The 14377-nt window shown below is 31.4% G+C and overlaps 1 long non-coding RNA gene across 1 annotated transcript; it reads right to left on the bottom strand.

Annotated features, from left to right (window-relative positions):
- Window positions 1-10211: 10211 nt before the first annotated feature.
- On the bottom strand, window positions 10212-14347 carry LOC134704899 (uncharacterized). Its single transcript, XR_010105430.1, has 3 exons — window positions 14280-14347; window positions 11661-11748; window positions 10212-11313 (listed from the first exon to the last, which is right to left on the bottom strand). It is a non-coding gene; the product is annotated as an uncharacterized LOC134704899 (long non-coding RNA).
- Between the last annotated feature and the right edge of the window lie 30 nt (window positions 14348-14377).

Genomic DNA, 14377 nt, shown 5'->3' with positions numbered 1-14377 from the left:
TCAGACATATATACTGAAACAGTTCAATCTTTCCGTAGACAGTGTTGTACATCAAGGGGAGACAAACTCAGCAGTCCTAGATACACATTATATATGTCTTTGACTGTCAGAGATATACTGAAACAGTTAAATCTATCCGTAAGAAATTGAGAATGAAAATGGGGAATGTGTCAAAGAGAAAACAACCCGATCATAGAACAGATTGATCCAAAATGGGGTGTCGGAATAACGGGGCTGGCCCTGGATCGGGGCAGCCCGTTATTCCGACACCCATTAGTCCGAAACCCCATTATTCTGACACCCCATTAGTCCGACACGGATATAATTGAACAATATAGAAAGTAAAATAAGAAAATACCATACCCGAAGAAAATGGAAAGTCTTTAGTCAAATGGAAAAATTAAAAGCCCAAACTCATCAAATGAACGGATAACAACTTCCATGTTATTCCTGACTTGGAAAAAATCATTTCCTTATAAAACGGTAGTTTAAATCTGGTTTTATAAAAATAGTTTCAAGATTCAAGATTTTTGAAGATTTTATTCATAACCTCAGACTCATACAGATGTACAAGAGGACAATATATACAAACATGAGATAATACATAGCGAGACAGGACAGACGAAACATAAATACATAGTATATCACAAAGGACAATTGGTATAATAAGTTTAAATATTTCATAATTTCCTTTGAACTTGTACGTTGCATATAGACAGCAAGCCAGTAAATATATTCTTGCTTGGATTCATAACCTAATAATTTGGTATAAACGTTGATTTAAGAGCAGTTGCATCAGCATTTTTACAGATGAACAATATATGTACTGTAACTCATCCCTATTCCCTCATTACATAATGTACATATTCTCTGAACCTCTCCCTTGGGTGACAGCCGTATAAAATTTCACTATATTAACAACAATATGTGAACATTTTAAAACAAACATGATAGTTAAAAATGTCAAAAATAGGGGTACAATAGTCAAAAGTGTGTTATAATCTCTATAACAACAAACATGTAACAAGGAAACACAACTAGAGGCTACAAAGAGCCTGTGTAGCTTTCCTGATATTTGTATTTGATTAATTGATGCATGAAATAATGCAACCGTTAATTTTTTGCTTTAGTTTCAGACATTAAAGTCATAAACGGCATTTCTCCTCTTTGTTATATTTTTAGCCATGTCTGTCATATGGGTTGGATGGCAGGGTCACCAAACACATTTCTAAAACTAGATACCATAATGCTGATTGTGGCAAAGTTTGGTTAAATTTTCCTCAGTAGTTTCAAAGGAGAAGAAAAATCAAGTGGTCAATTGAAAATTTTGGTCATGTTTGACTTTGTAGATCGTACAGTTTAGCTCTATTTTTTATCATATTTATGATCATAACCTAAAACTGCAAAATTTCCTTAAAATTTCAGTTGCAGCAACCCGACAACGGGTTGTACGATTTGTTTGAAAATTTCAGGGCAGATAGATCTTGGTCTAGTAAACAATTTAAACCCATTTCAGATTCGCTCTAAATCCTTTGGATTTAGAGATATATTCCAGAATCTACATTTTACCCCTATGTTCTATTTTTAACCATGCCAGCCACCGCCTTGGTTGATTGACCGGTTCATCGGACACATTGATTAAGCTGATACCTAAATGATGATTGTGGCCAAATTTGGTTGAATTTGGAATTAGGCCCAGTAGGTTCAGAGGAGAAGGTTTTTATAAAAGATAACGGACGACGCAGGTCGAAGGACGCCAAGTGGTGGGCCAGATGAGCTGAAAAGGCATATAATAGACAAAGCAAATTAAGAAAAATGAACGAAGAAATACATTATCTTTATTTCAAGAGAATAATATCATTAGTTAAAACTTATCCTCATGTGAGTCTTCATAGTTAGAATAACATAATTCATGAAGTACTTAAAATATTATAATTTGCTTAATGTCCAGTGACAAATATAACATGTGTAAACAATTTAACAATAAATACAACGGTCAGGTACTATAATAGATACCATCCGGGGTGAAAAAGGTCAATGAAACTTGAAGTGCTGCTGGATGATAAACGTATATTGAATAGGGACAAACATTTGCCTTGCAAAAGGCTACCGACCACCCCTCATAGATTTGTTGCAATATTTCATAACCTGCAGAGAGCCTGATACTCTCTCTACACGAGGCATCGAATAAAACGTCACACTCTGACATTTGTGGAAAATTATATACCTCGACCAAACAAACGGACGTCCCATGCACCTAGGGTTTACTGCTAATTGTAAAGGCAAAAGTTACCATAATTCTATTCCCACTTTAATTTTAAATAGATATCAAACTCATTGGCTTTGTCCATTGAATGATTGAGAACAGGTAATGCAACTTAGGAATATCAAGGTTGGTTGGTATTAGTGGAAATAATGGCATATATTTACTCAAACCAAATTCAGAAAATCTGACTGAGGTGCCGAGTAGCGAACATTTTGTAAAACTAAATGCACTTTTTTAAGTTTTGTCGAATAACTAACATGGCGATACGCTACTATGTGTTTCTCCCGAAGGAGGGAAATAATAAACCTAAGGCTCCAATTAGGTTTTACTGAATAAAAGTTTGTATGTAAGATTTTAAGTTGATTCGGTGTGGTACATACATAATTTGTTTGGGAAGAACATTTGAGTTCTGTGTGTCTTCATGCAACAATTTTTGTATTTATTGAAGTGTGAATTATTTAAAGCAAATACATTAAACACTTAAAATAGGGGTGAACCAAACAGAATTTTGTATAGTTTGGTGTGTTCTCCGTAAAGAATCCGCCAAAAATGTACTGGTAAAAAGAAATAATGAAAACAAGTACATTACTGTGACAGTGTCCATGTCTAGAGAAATGGAGTGTGTTGATAGATTTATTTTCATGTCGCATGTTTATTTGGTTTGTTTAAAAGACAACCGATAATTACAGAAAGTGTGTTGCTTTGTGAATATGCAATTACAAATATTGTTGTTTGTGTCATCATTCATGGACATAAGGGTTTGAATACATGATTGGTAGTTGATTTTTGTCTCATGTCCAGTGGCAAATGTTTCATGACTATTCAGTTCATGTTCACTCTGACAGCACATTTCATTCATTTATATCGAAGTTTCAACCTTAATCAAGTATTCTTTTATAGAAAGATAATTACCGATTGTAACTCGGATTCTAATCAGTTTCTAAATGCACATTTAGTATTAATACAACATGTTTCACCTAAGGAATGGACAAAAATAACGCCGGTTTGGACATAGTGGCTAGACATTCGGTTTTTTTTAAATTCTGCTTCAAGAAAAAGTTTTTTTTTATATTTGAAACTTTGAAAATGTTTTTCTTTTTCTGCACTTTCTATTGAGTATAGTTTTAATATGATTTGATTATTTTATATGGATAATAATAAAACTGAAGTTCTGATAAACTTTCCTTAAAACTCATTAACAGGTTCCTCTGCTGAATATTTCGTTGTAGGCTTGCTTCACATTTCAGCCAATACAACAAACGGGTATGGTGTTATAATCTAAATCTAGTAGGAAACTGACACACTAAATTTCGCAGATTGTATGTGCTAAATAACAACGGAACATAAAGAAATGCATTTGATTTAATCTGAAATGTTACGCCGGACATGCAATTTTTTACGCAAAAGTCAGTAAGATTTGCGAGTTCAATAAAATAAATGTATGGTGCAAAAATTTATAGAATTATCTTTTGAAATAAGAAAAACACGTTCGGTCCTTTCTGTAGATATGTGGATGTTGGTGATTTTATTTCTTTATTGGCAAATGGTTGCTGTTCTAAAATCATATTATAACGTTATTTGAATCCGAACGCATTACCGTTTAGCTCGACAGTACTTGATTTGTCAGTCTGTTTATAGTTTTTGGATTAGTTCCAATGAAGTTATATACAATACAAAAACTCTTTACCCTTTTGTGATCACTTACAACATTGGTTATTTCAATATAGAACAATGACTTCCTCACCTTCAGTATTGCTTTTGGCCTTACCTCCAAGAGCCTGCTTTAACCAGAGAATCATGATGATTACCTTTATTGTGTTTGTTCGAGAAACATCGACCGTTTAGATGCCGAGTTATATTGATGACAAGATATAGAAATTAAATTTGAGACAGAACAACAAAAAACTATAATTCGTATTTTACTGTAAAAAAAATACACGAAAGAAGGCCAATGTTGAAATTTTAGTGAGGTAGTTGCCTGGGCCCTTGTCTTCATGGTAGTTACGGTCTTTAATTTATTTTCAAGAATAGTTTCACGCTTAAAGGGGCACTAGCTGTCAAATTCATGGTCACCAATTTGACTCAAATTCTCATATTTGATTAATAGCAATATAAAACATTTATCCAATCTATCAAACGTTTAAAATAAACAGTTTACAGAGCATGGAGTAGATGATATGTAGGTTCGTTTCGTGTGTATTTAAATCCAGACGCCATCTAATTAACTATCATTTGACCTCAGATGACCATATAAGCGATGTAAACACAAATAAAGATATGAATAGGTTAAACCAGCACGTGCAATTGGATTTTTATAGGTCTGTTTGATTTGAATTTATAGATTAAAAATATAAGTTTCTCATTGTTTTTAACCGTATAAGAATGATTTATGTGGATCGAATTAGCAATCAAATGATTTACCGTAGTTTCACTTTCATTGTTGACATTTTTTTTCTTTAAATAACCAGTTCACGTACAATGCATGCGTGGTCAGTCTCTAGCTAGGGGGTTAAATTAAGTTCACATGAATACCGGTTAGAATGATGATGACGTTTTCACTTGCAAGTGAATCAGTCAAAAATTATGTATAATCGCTTATTTCAACAAAATTAAAGCAAATTGATTGCTAAAAGTAAATTATTATTTCATTATTCCAATTTAATTAATGATTAATCTAAAAAAAATATACTTTATTTTTTTTATATATATCGTAGCTAGTGCTCCTTTAAGGTGTCTTATCTTTGTACTCCTACCTCAACAATTTTTCCAAGTTTATTAGGGCATTTATTGTTCAAAACATGAACTGTACAACTATTTTTTTTTTTATAAAAATTCCTTTCTACCATAGGTTATTCGTTTATTCGTTACTGTAACAGTTGTCCACAAGACTTGAAAAATATCTAAATCGTGGTATTATGAATGTCACTTCATATGATACTGGTTGATGAAAGGCCAAATTCTTAACGAAAGACCCTGGTTGAACTGCAGAAGCTTAACTGAACATCTTTTCCAAGACAAAAGTTCATTCCAGCCTCTGTTCATGGGACCAAATTAAGTGCAGTAAACTCAATCTTTAGATGTTCGTTAATAGGTTCTTGTGAAGTATCTTGTAATTCTTGTGGGTTGAGAGACGAGCATTTTAGACAAATAAAACGTCCCGCTATTTTGACAATGGAAATGCAGATTAATGTCCTTCAGTCCATAGCATATATTATGTGATCACGGACTGTAGATGTTCTAGGTCCTTTAACTTAACAACAGTCTATCTTATTTTTACATATTAATGTCCCTCAGTCCATATCTTGTATTATGTGAGCATGGACTGTAGATGTTTTGTCCTTAAACTTAACCACAGTCTATCTTATTTCTACATATTAATGTCCCTCAGTCCATACCATATATTATGTGTCCTGTAGATGTTCATGGACTGTAGATGTTCTTGGTCCTAAAACTTCACAACAGTCTATCCTATTTCTACATATTAATGTCCTTCAGTCCATATCATATATTATGTGATCATGGACTGTAGATGTTCTAGGTCCTTTAACTTAACAACAGTCTATCTTATTTTTACATATTAATGTCCCTCAGTCCATACCATATATTATGTGATCATGGACTGTAGATGTTCTTGGTCCTAAAACTTCACAACAGTCTATCTTATTTCTACATATTAATGTCCCTCAGTCCATACCATATATTATGTGACCATGGACTGTAGATGTTCTTGGTCCTAAAACTTCACAACAGTCTATCCTATTTCTACATATTAATGTCCTTCAGTCCATATCATATATTATGTGATCATGGACTGTAGATGTTCTAGGTCCTTTAACTTAACAACAGTCTATCTTATTTTTAAATATTTAAATGTCCCTCAGTCCATATCTTGTATTATGTGAGCATGGACTGTAGATGTTTTGTCCTTATACTTAACAACAGTCTATCCTATTTCTACATTTTAATGTCCTTCAGTCCATACCATATATTATGTGATCATGGACTGTAGATGTTCTATGTCCTTTAACTTAACAACAGTCTATCTTATTTCTACATATTAATGTCCTTCAGTCCATACCATATATTATGTGATCATGGACTGTAGATGTTCTTGGTCCTAAAACTTAACAACAGTCTATCCTATTTTTACATATCACTGTCCTTCAGTCCATATTATAAATTATGTGACCATGGACTGGAGATGTTCTTGGTCCTAAAACTTAACAACAGTCTATCTTATTTTTACATATCAATGTCCCTCAGTCCATATCTTGTATTATGTGAGCATGGACTGTAGATGTTTTGTCCTTATACTTAACAACAGTCTATCCTATTTTTACATATTAATGTCCTTCAGTCCATATTATAAATTATGTGACCATGGACTGGAGATGTTCTTGGTCCTAAAACTTAACCACAGTCTATCTTATTTTTACATATTTATGTCCCTCAGTCCATACCATATATTATGTGATCAGAGACTGTAGATGTTTTAGGTTCTAAATCTTAACAGTCTATTCTATTTTAACATATCAATGTCCCTCAGTCTATATCATATATTTTGTGATCATGGACTGTTGATGTTTTTGGTCCTAAAACTTAACAATAGTTTATCTTATTTCTACATATTAATGTCCTTCAGTCCATATCATATATTATGTGATCATGGACTGTAGATGTTCTTGGTCCTAAAACTTCACAACAGTCTATCTTATTTCTACATATTAATGTCCCTCAGTCCATATCATATATTATGTGACCATGGACTGTAGATGTTCTTGGTCGAAAACTTCACAACAGTCTATCCTATTTCTACATATTAATGTCCTTCAGTCCATATCATATATTATGTGATCATGGACTGTAGATGTTCTAGGTCCTTTAACTTAACAACAGTCTATCTTATTTTTAAATATTTAAATGTCCCTCAGTCCATATCTTGTATTATGTGAGCATGGACTGTAGATGTTTTGTCCTTATACTTAACAACAGTCTATCCTATTTCTACATTTTAATGTCCTTCAGTCCATACCATATATTATGTGATCATGGACTGTAGATGTTCTATGTCCTTTAACTTAACAACAGTCTATCTTATTTCTACATATTAATGTCCTTCAGTCCATACCATATATTATGTGATCATGGACTGTAGATGTTCTTGGTCCTAAAACTTAACAACAGTCTATCCTATTTTTACATATCACTGTCCTTCAGTCCATATTATAAATTATGTGACCATGGACTGGAGATGTTCTTGGTCCTAAAACTTAACAACAGTCTATCTTATTTTTACATATCAATGTCCCTCAGTCCATATCTTGTATTATGTGAGCATGGACTGTAGATGTTTTGTCCTTATACTTAACAACAGTCTATCCTATTTTTACATATTAATGTCCTTCAGTCCATATTATAAATTATGTGACCATGGACTGGAGATGTTCTTGGTCCTAAAACTTAACCACAGTCTATCTTATTTTTACATATTTATGTCCCTCAGTCCATACCATATATTATGTGATCAGAGACTGTAGATGTTTTAGGTTCTAAATCTTAACAGTCTATTCTATTTTAACATATCAATGTCCCTCAGTCTATATCATATATTTTGTGATCATGGACTGTTGATGTTTTTGGTCCTAAAACTTAACAATAGTTTATCTTATTTCTACATATTAATGTCCTTCAGTCCATATCATATATTATGTGATCATGGACTGTAGATGTTCTTGGTCCTAAAACTTCACAACAGTCTATCTTATTTCTACATATTAATGTCCCTCAGTCCATATCATATATTATGTGACCATGGACTGTAGATGTTCTTGGTCGAAAACTTCACAACAGTCTATCCTATTTCTACATATTAATGTCCTTCAGTCCATATCATATTTTATGTGATCATGGACTGTAGATGTTCTAGGTCCTTTAACTTAACAACAGTCTATCTTATTTTTACATATCAATGTCCCTCAGTCCATATCTTGTATTATGTGAGCATGGACTGTAGATGTTTTGTCCTTATACTTAACAACAGTCTATCCTATTTTTACATATCACTGTCCTTCAGTCCATATTATAAATTATGTGACCATGGACTGGAGATGTTCTTGGTCCTAAAACTTAACCACAGTCTATCTTATTTTTACATATTTATGTCCCTCAGTCCATACCATATATTATGTGATCAGAGACTGTAGATGTTTTAGGTCCTAAATCTTAACAGTCTATTCTATTTTAACATATCAATGTCCCTCAGTCCATATCATATATTTTGTGATCATGGACTGTTGATGTTTTTGGTCCTAAAACTTAACAATAGTTTATCTTATTTCTACATATTAATGTCCTTCAGTCCATATCATAAATTATGTGATCATGGACTGTAGATGTTCTTGGTCCTAAAACTTAACAACAGTCTATCCTATTTTTACATATTAATGTCCATCAGTCCATATCATAAATTATGTGACCATGGACTGTAGATGTTCTTGGTCCTAATACTTAACCACAGTCGATCTTATTTTTACATATTTATGTCCCTCAGTCCATATCATATATTATGTGATCATGGACTGTAGATGTTCTAGGTCCTTTAACTTAACAACAGTCTATCTTATTTCTACATATTAATGTCCTTCAGTCCATATCATATATTTTGTGATCATGGACTGTTGATGTTTTTGGTCCTAAAACTTAACAATAGTTTATCTTATTTTTACATATTAATGTCCCTCAGTCCATACCATATATTATGTGATCATGGACTGTAGATGTTCTTGGTCCTAAATCTTAACAACAGTCTATCCTATTTTTACATATTAATGTCCCTCAGTCCATATCATATATTATGTGACCATGGACTGTAGATGTTTTAGGTCCTAAATCTTAACAGTCTATTCTATTTTTACATATCAATGTCCCTCAGTCCATATCATATATTATGTGAGCACGGACTGTAGATGTTCTTGGTCCTTAAACTTAACCACAGTCGATCTTATTTTTACATATTTATGTCCCTCAGTCCATACCATATGTTATGTGATCATGGACTGTAGATGTTCTTGGTCCTAAATCTTAACAACAGTCTATCCTATTTTTACATATTAATGTCCCTCAGTCCATATCATATATTATGTGACCATGGACTGTAGATGTTTTAGGTCCTAAATCTTAACAGTCTATTCTATTTTTACATATCAATGTCCCTCAGTCCATATCATATATTATGTGAGCACGGACTGTAGATGTTCTTGGTCCTAAAACTTAACAATAGTTTATCTTATTTTTACATATTAATGTCCCTCAGTCCATACCATATGTTATGTGATCATGGACTGTAGATGTTCTTGGTCCTAAATCTTAACAACAGTCTATCCTATTTTTACATATTAATGTCCCTCAGTCCATATCATATATTATGTGACCATGGACTGTAGATGTTCTTGGTCCTAAAACTTAACAGTATATTCTATTTTTACATATCAATGTCCCTCAGTCCATATCATATATTATGTGAGCACGGACTGTAGATGTTCTTGGTCCTTAAACTTAACCACAGTCTATCCTATTTTTACATATTAATGTCCCTCAGTCCATATCATATATTATGTGACCATGGACTGTAGATGTTTTAGGTCCTAAATCTTAACAGTATATTCTATTTTTACATATCAATGTCCCTCAGTCCATATCATATATTATGTGAGCACGGACTGTAGATGTTCTTGGTCCTTAAACTTAACCACAGTCGATCTTATTTTTACATATTTATGTCCCTCAGTCCATATCATATATTATGTGATCATGGACTGTAGATGTTCTAGGTCCTTAAACTTAACAACAGTCTTTCTTATCTTTACATATCACTGACCAAGGAAAGTAGATGTTCTAGGTACTATATTAAGGACTGGTGATGTTTGTACAGAAATGTTGAGACAGATTATGATTTTTAAGTTCTTTTAATAATTTTTACAATTAACAAATGTTACAAAATTGTACTAAATAATTTCTGAATGTGTTTTTTTTTGTCAAAATATGAATACATTATAAATGTCATTCTTCACATATGCAAAATTGTCAGACACAATATATACACATCATAAAAAATCAAGAAATAGACAAAGGGAATATATCTATTTTGGTAATGGTCAGAAACACCTCGAAAACACCTCTACTTCTAAATTTTGAATCTATACCAAATTATAAAGAAACAATCAGACTAGCCATTAGGAAATTGAAACAATGAATTGGAAACTTGTTTTCGAAATTTGAAAGATGAAAAAGGATTGTTACTTTGTTAACATATCTATAATTCATGATTTCAAATATTTTTTAACAAAATCTTCCATTGTTTTACAAGCTTCCTAAATTTAAAATCTATTCAGTTTTACTGAAAATCTCATTCATAATACAGAGTTTATATATTTGATAACATTTTCACTAGTTTTACTTCAGAAATATTTCATAACAGCAATACATGATTGGAAGCTAATTAATACAGCTAAAAATGTTGCATAAAGGACTATACTTTAACCTATAATGGTTTAATTTTTGAATTGTTGTTTGGATGGAGAGTTGTCTCATTGGCACTCACACCACATCTTCCTATATCTAATAACTCAATTTGCAGTTCTCCATCAGTTTTGGAAATTATTGCATTGTTGTATATCTCTTATTTTATCCATAATTTTCTTTCTCTCCTTAGCAAATTGTTATTGTTCTTTGCTTAACATTTCAACTTTTTTCAAATCAATTTTTTTTTTAATGTTCAAGACCAAGATCATTTTAAACTCTTGATTTATATCAAAATTCTGACAAATCAAGTCTCACATTTTCAATAAGTTATCACAAAATATTATAAAATGTTATTTCAAGGGCATATCCCTTATCATGAATAAATTGTTCATATGTTTATCTGTTTATTGATATGCAGCTGTTGAAAGAGCACTGATGGTACATCATAATATAGCTGCTCTGAGCTTTTGTCCCTTTACTTTATAACAGTGAAATATCATCTATCTTTGTAAGACCTTCACTGGATACTGAAAAAGAAATGAAATGATTATTGAGTAATAATTCAATACCAAATGCTCATTTAAATTAATAGAGAGAATATAGTATGAATAAAAAACTATCATTTATGATCATACCTGAGGGCGTATATACTCTTATTGCTATACTCAAAATTTAAGATATCAAAATAATGAGATTCGTAATTGACTCCATTAAAAATTACAAAAGCAGTTTGACATATAACATAATTTTTCAATTCTTAGATGGTCTATTTGTAAACAAATCATTATTCAAACAATTTTAAGTGTTTTTTTTTAATATACTATCCTTTTATGTTAAATAATAAGAAATTATAGTATACAAGTTAAAAACTAACCTTTAAATCTTATTTGGTTGCCCTTTAAGTACATACATATAAAACTTGGCTGTTCTTCTTCTCTGAACAGACTCATCCAAGTCCTAGCCTATAAATAAATTATACGAAAACTATAACTCATACAGTAAAAAAAATTAAGAAAATAATAGGCATATGGTTCAGTGGTATGGTTATTCATTTGTTTAATATGTTTGAGCTTTTGATTTATTCAGTAACTGATAATCAAGCTTCAGACTTCAATTAAACTAATTTCATTGACCAGATGAGGTTTAAAATGTTTGTATACAAAACAAAAATTGGCATATAACTGGGGTACAAAGTTCCATGTTATTTATAATGGGACTGCAACAAGTAAAATAAGATTAAAATTAGTGATTTAGAACTGCCTTTTCTACTTAAAAACAATACCTTCTTTGGAGGCCTTAGGCGGATCCAGGGGCGGGGGGGGGGGGGGGGGGGGGGGGGGGGGGGGGGGGGGGGGGGGGGGGGACTGGGTCCCCTTTTTGTGGGAAAAATGTGGTTGAATATTTAGGGAATCACTGAAGTATGACTGGAGAGGGCCCCCTTAGGTCAGTCAGAGCCCTCCCCCCCCCTTTAGGATAAGTTCTGGATCTGCCACTTGAGGCTCAACTGCCTCATCATTAGACTCCTCTTTCTCCTTTAGATATTGGTCAATTTAATGTATACTTTTCTACTGAATACATGTTTATTAAAAATAAAATAGAATTATTAATTCTAAAAAAATATTTCATTTTTAATGCCAAAAAAAGGCATTTTTGTTAAAGGGAAGATATTTTGGAGTTTTTTCAATGATAACTATGGCACGCCGTTATTATATTTATTCAATTTCGAGATATCTTATTCAGTTAAATAAGTTATCTTATAAACTAATTGAGATATCTTAATAACAAAATGAGATATCTTATATATAAATTGAGATATTTGATTTATTAAATAAGATATCTTATTAAATATATAAGATATCTTATTTGAAATATAAGATATCTTTATTAATTTATAAGATATCTTTATTAATTTATAAGATATCTTATTAACTATATAAGATATCTTTTATATAGTTAACAATAGTGATATCGTATCTACTTAATAAGATATCTCCATAAGTTAATAAGATATATCTATTAGTTCATAAGATATCTCTATTAGTTCATAAGATATCTCTATTAATTAATAAGATATATCTATCAGTTTATAAGATATCTCTATTAATTAATACATGTAAGATATCTTATAAAGTATGTATTTAAAAGATATCTTTATAAAGAAGTAAGATATCTATATCTTATATATTTTATAAGATATCTTATTAATTAATAGAGATATCTTATTTACTTATAGAGATATCTTATAAACTAATAGAGATATCTTATAAACTTTTAGAGATCTCTTATTAACTTATAGAGATATCTTATAAACTTTTCGAGATATCTTATAAACTTTTCGAGATATCTTATTAACTTATAGGGATATCTTATTTAATTTATAAGATATCTCCATAAGTTGATAAGATATCTCTATTAGTTTATAAGATATCTCTATTAATTAATAAGATATCTTATAAAGTATGTATTTAAAAGATATCTTTATAAAGAAGTAAGATATCTTATATACTTTATAAGATATCTTATTAATTAATAGAGATATCTTATTAACTTATATAGATATCTTATAAACTAATAGAGATATCTTATTTACTTTCAAATTAAATAAGATATCTTATAAAAATTAAACATATCTTAATACTTAATAAGATATCTTGTTAAATAAATAAAATATCTTCAAATTTGAATAAATATAAAAACGGCGTGCCATAGATAACTAGGTTTTGACTCTTCCTGTAACCGGATATTTTTAAACGTTATTTATAAAATTTGGGATCAACTAGCAATTTAACACATATCAAAAGTGGTTCATGTGTGCGTAAAATGAATTCAATAGATAATAATAATAATAATGATCTTACTACATTTTACTGCATGTGTCGGTAAAAAAAAAGATTTATAACAATACACTTTCCAGAAAACAGAACCAATAAAATTTTGAGCCGATCATTTTTATTACAAAACAAATAAAATATGACATTACAATGTGCAATTTGTATTTCATAGTATAGGATAATTAAAATAAAATTTGGGCGTGAACAGACTTTGGGTTCGAATGTAGGATGCAAGGGGCAGATCAAGCCATTTAAAAAGGGGGGTTCCAACTACATGTCCCGATTCAAATGCATTAATCGTCCCAAAAAAGGGGAAGTCCAACCCCAGAACCCCAATCCTGGTGAGGGGGGGGGGGGGGGTCCAACTATATGTCCCCATTCAAATGCATAGATCGTCTCAAAAAGGGGGTTTCCAACCCCTGGAACCCTCCTCTCCCCTTGATCCTCCACTGGAACGTGAATGGGCGAAAATTCCTCCGATATCAAAAGAACAGCTAAATTATGAGCTGGGAGAGTGAAGTGAAGTCCTTGTGCACTGCCATTCGGGATTAATTAATGGATATGTGCCAGAAACATATAAATTTACAAAGACAATCCTTCCTTTTTGTCATTGTAGTAGATGCATATTCGTGCATATTTATATATCTATCTACAGAACCTACCTGTTCATAAATACTAATGAATAGATGTGTATAGTAACTTCGTATCTATATAGTTGTTCTATTTATTAACCTTAGTTCTTTTGTATTTTCTTTTTTGA

Source organism: Mytilus trossulus, chromosome 2, assembly GCF_036588685.1.
Source record: "Mytilus trossulus isolate FHL-02 chromosome 2, PNRI_Mtr1.1.1.hap1, whole genome shotgun sequence".
Lineage (NCBI taxonomy): Eukaryota > Metazoa > Mollusca > Bivalvia > Mytilida > Mytilidae > Mytilus > Mytilus trossulus.
The sequence above is the reverse complement of the archived record's forward strand: the minus strand, read 5'-3'. Positions and strand labels throughout refer to the sequence as shown.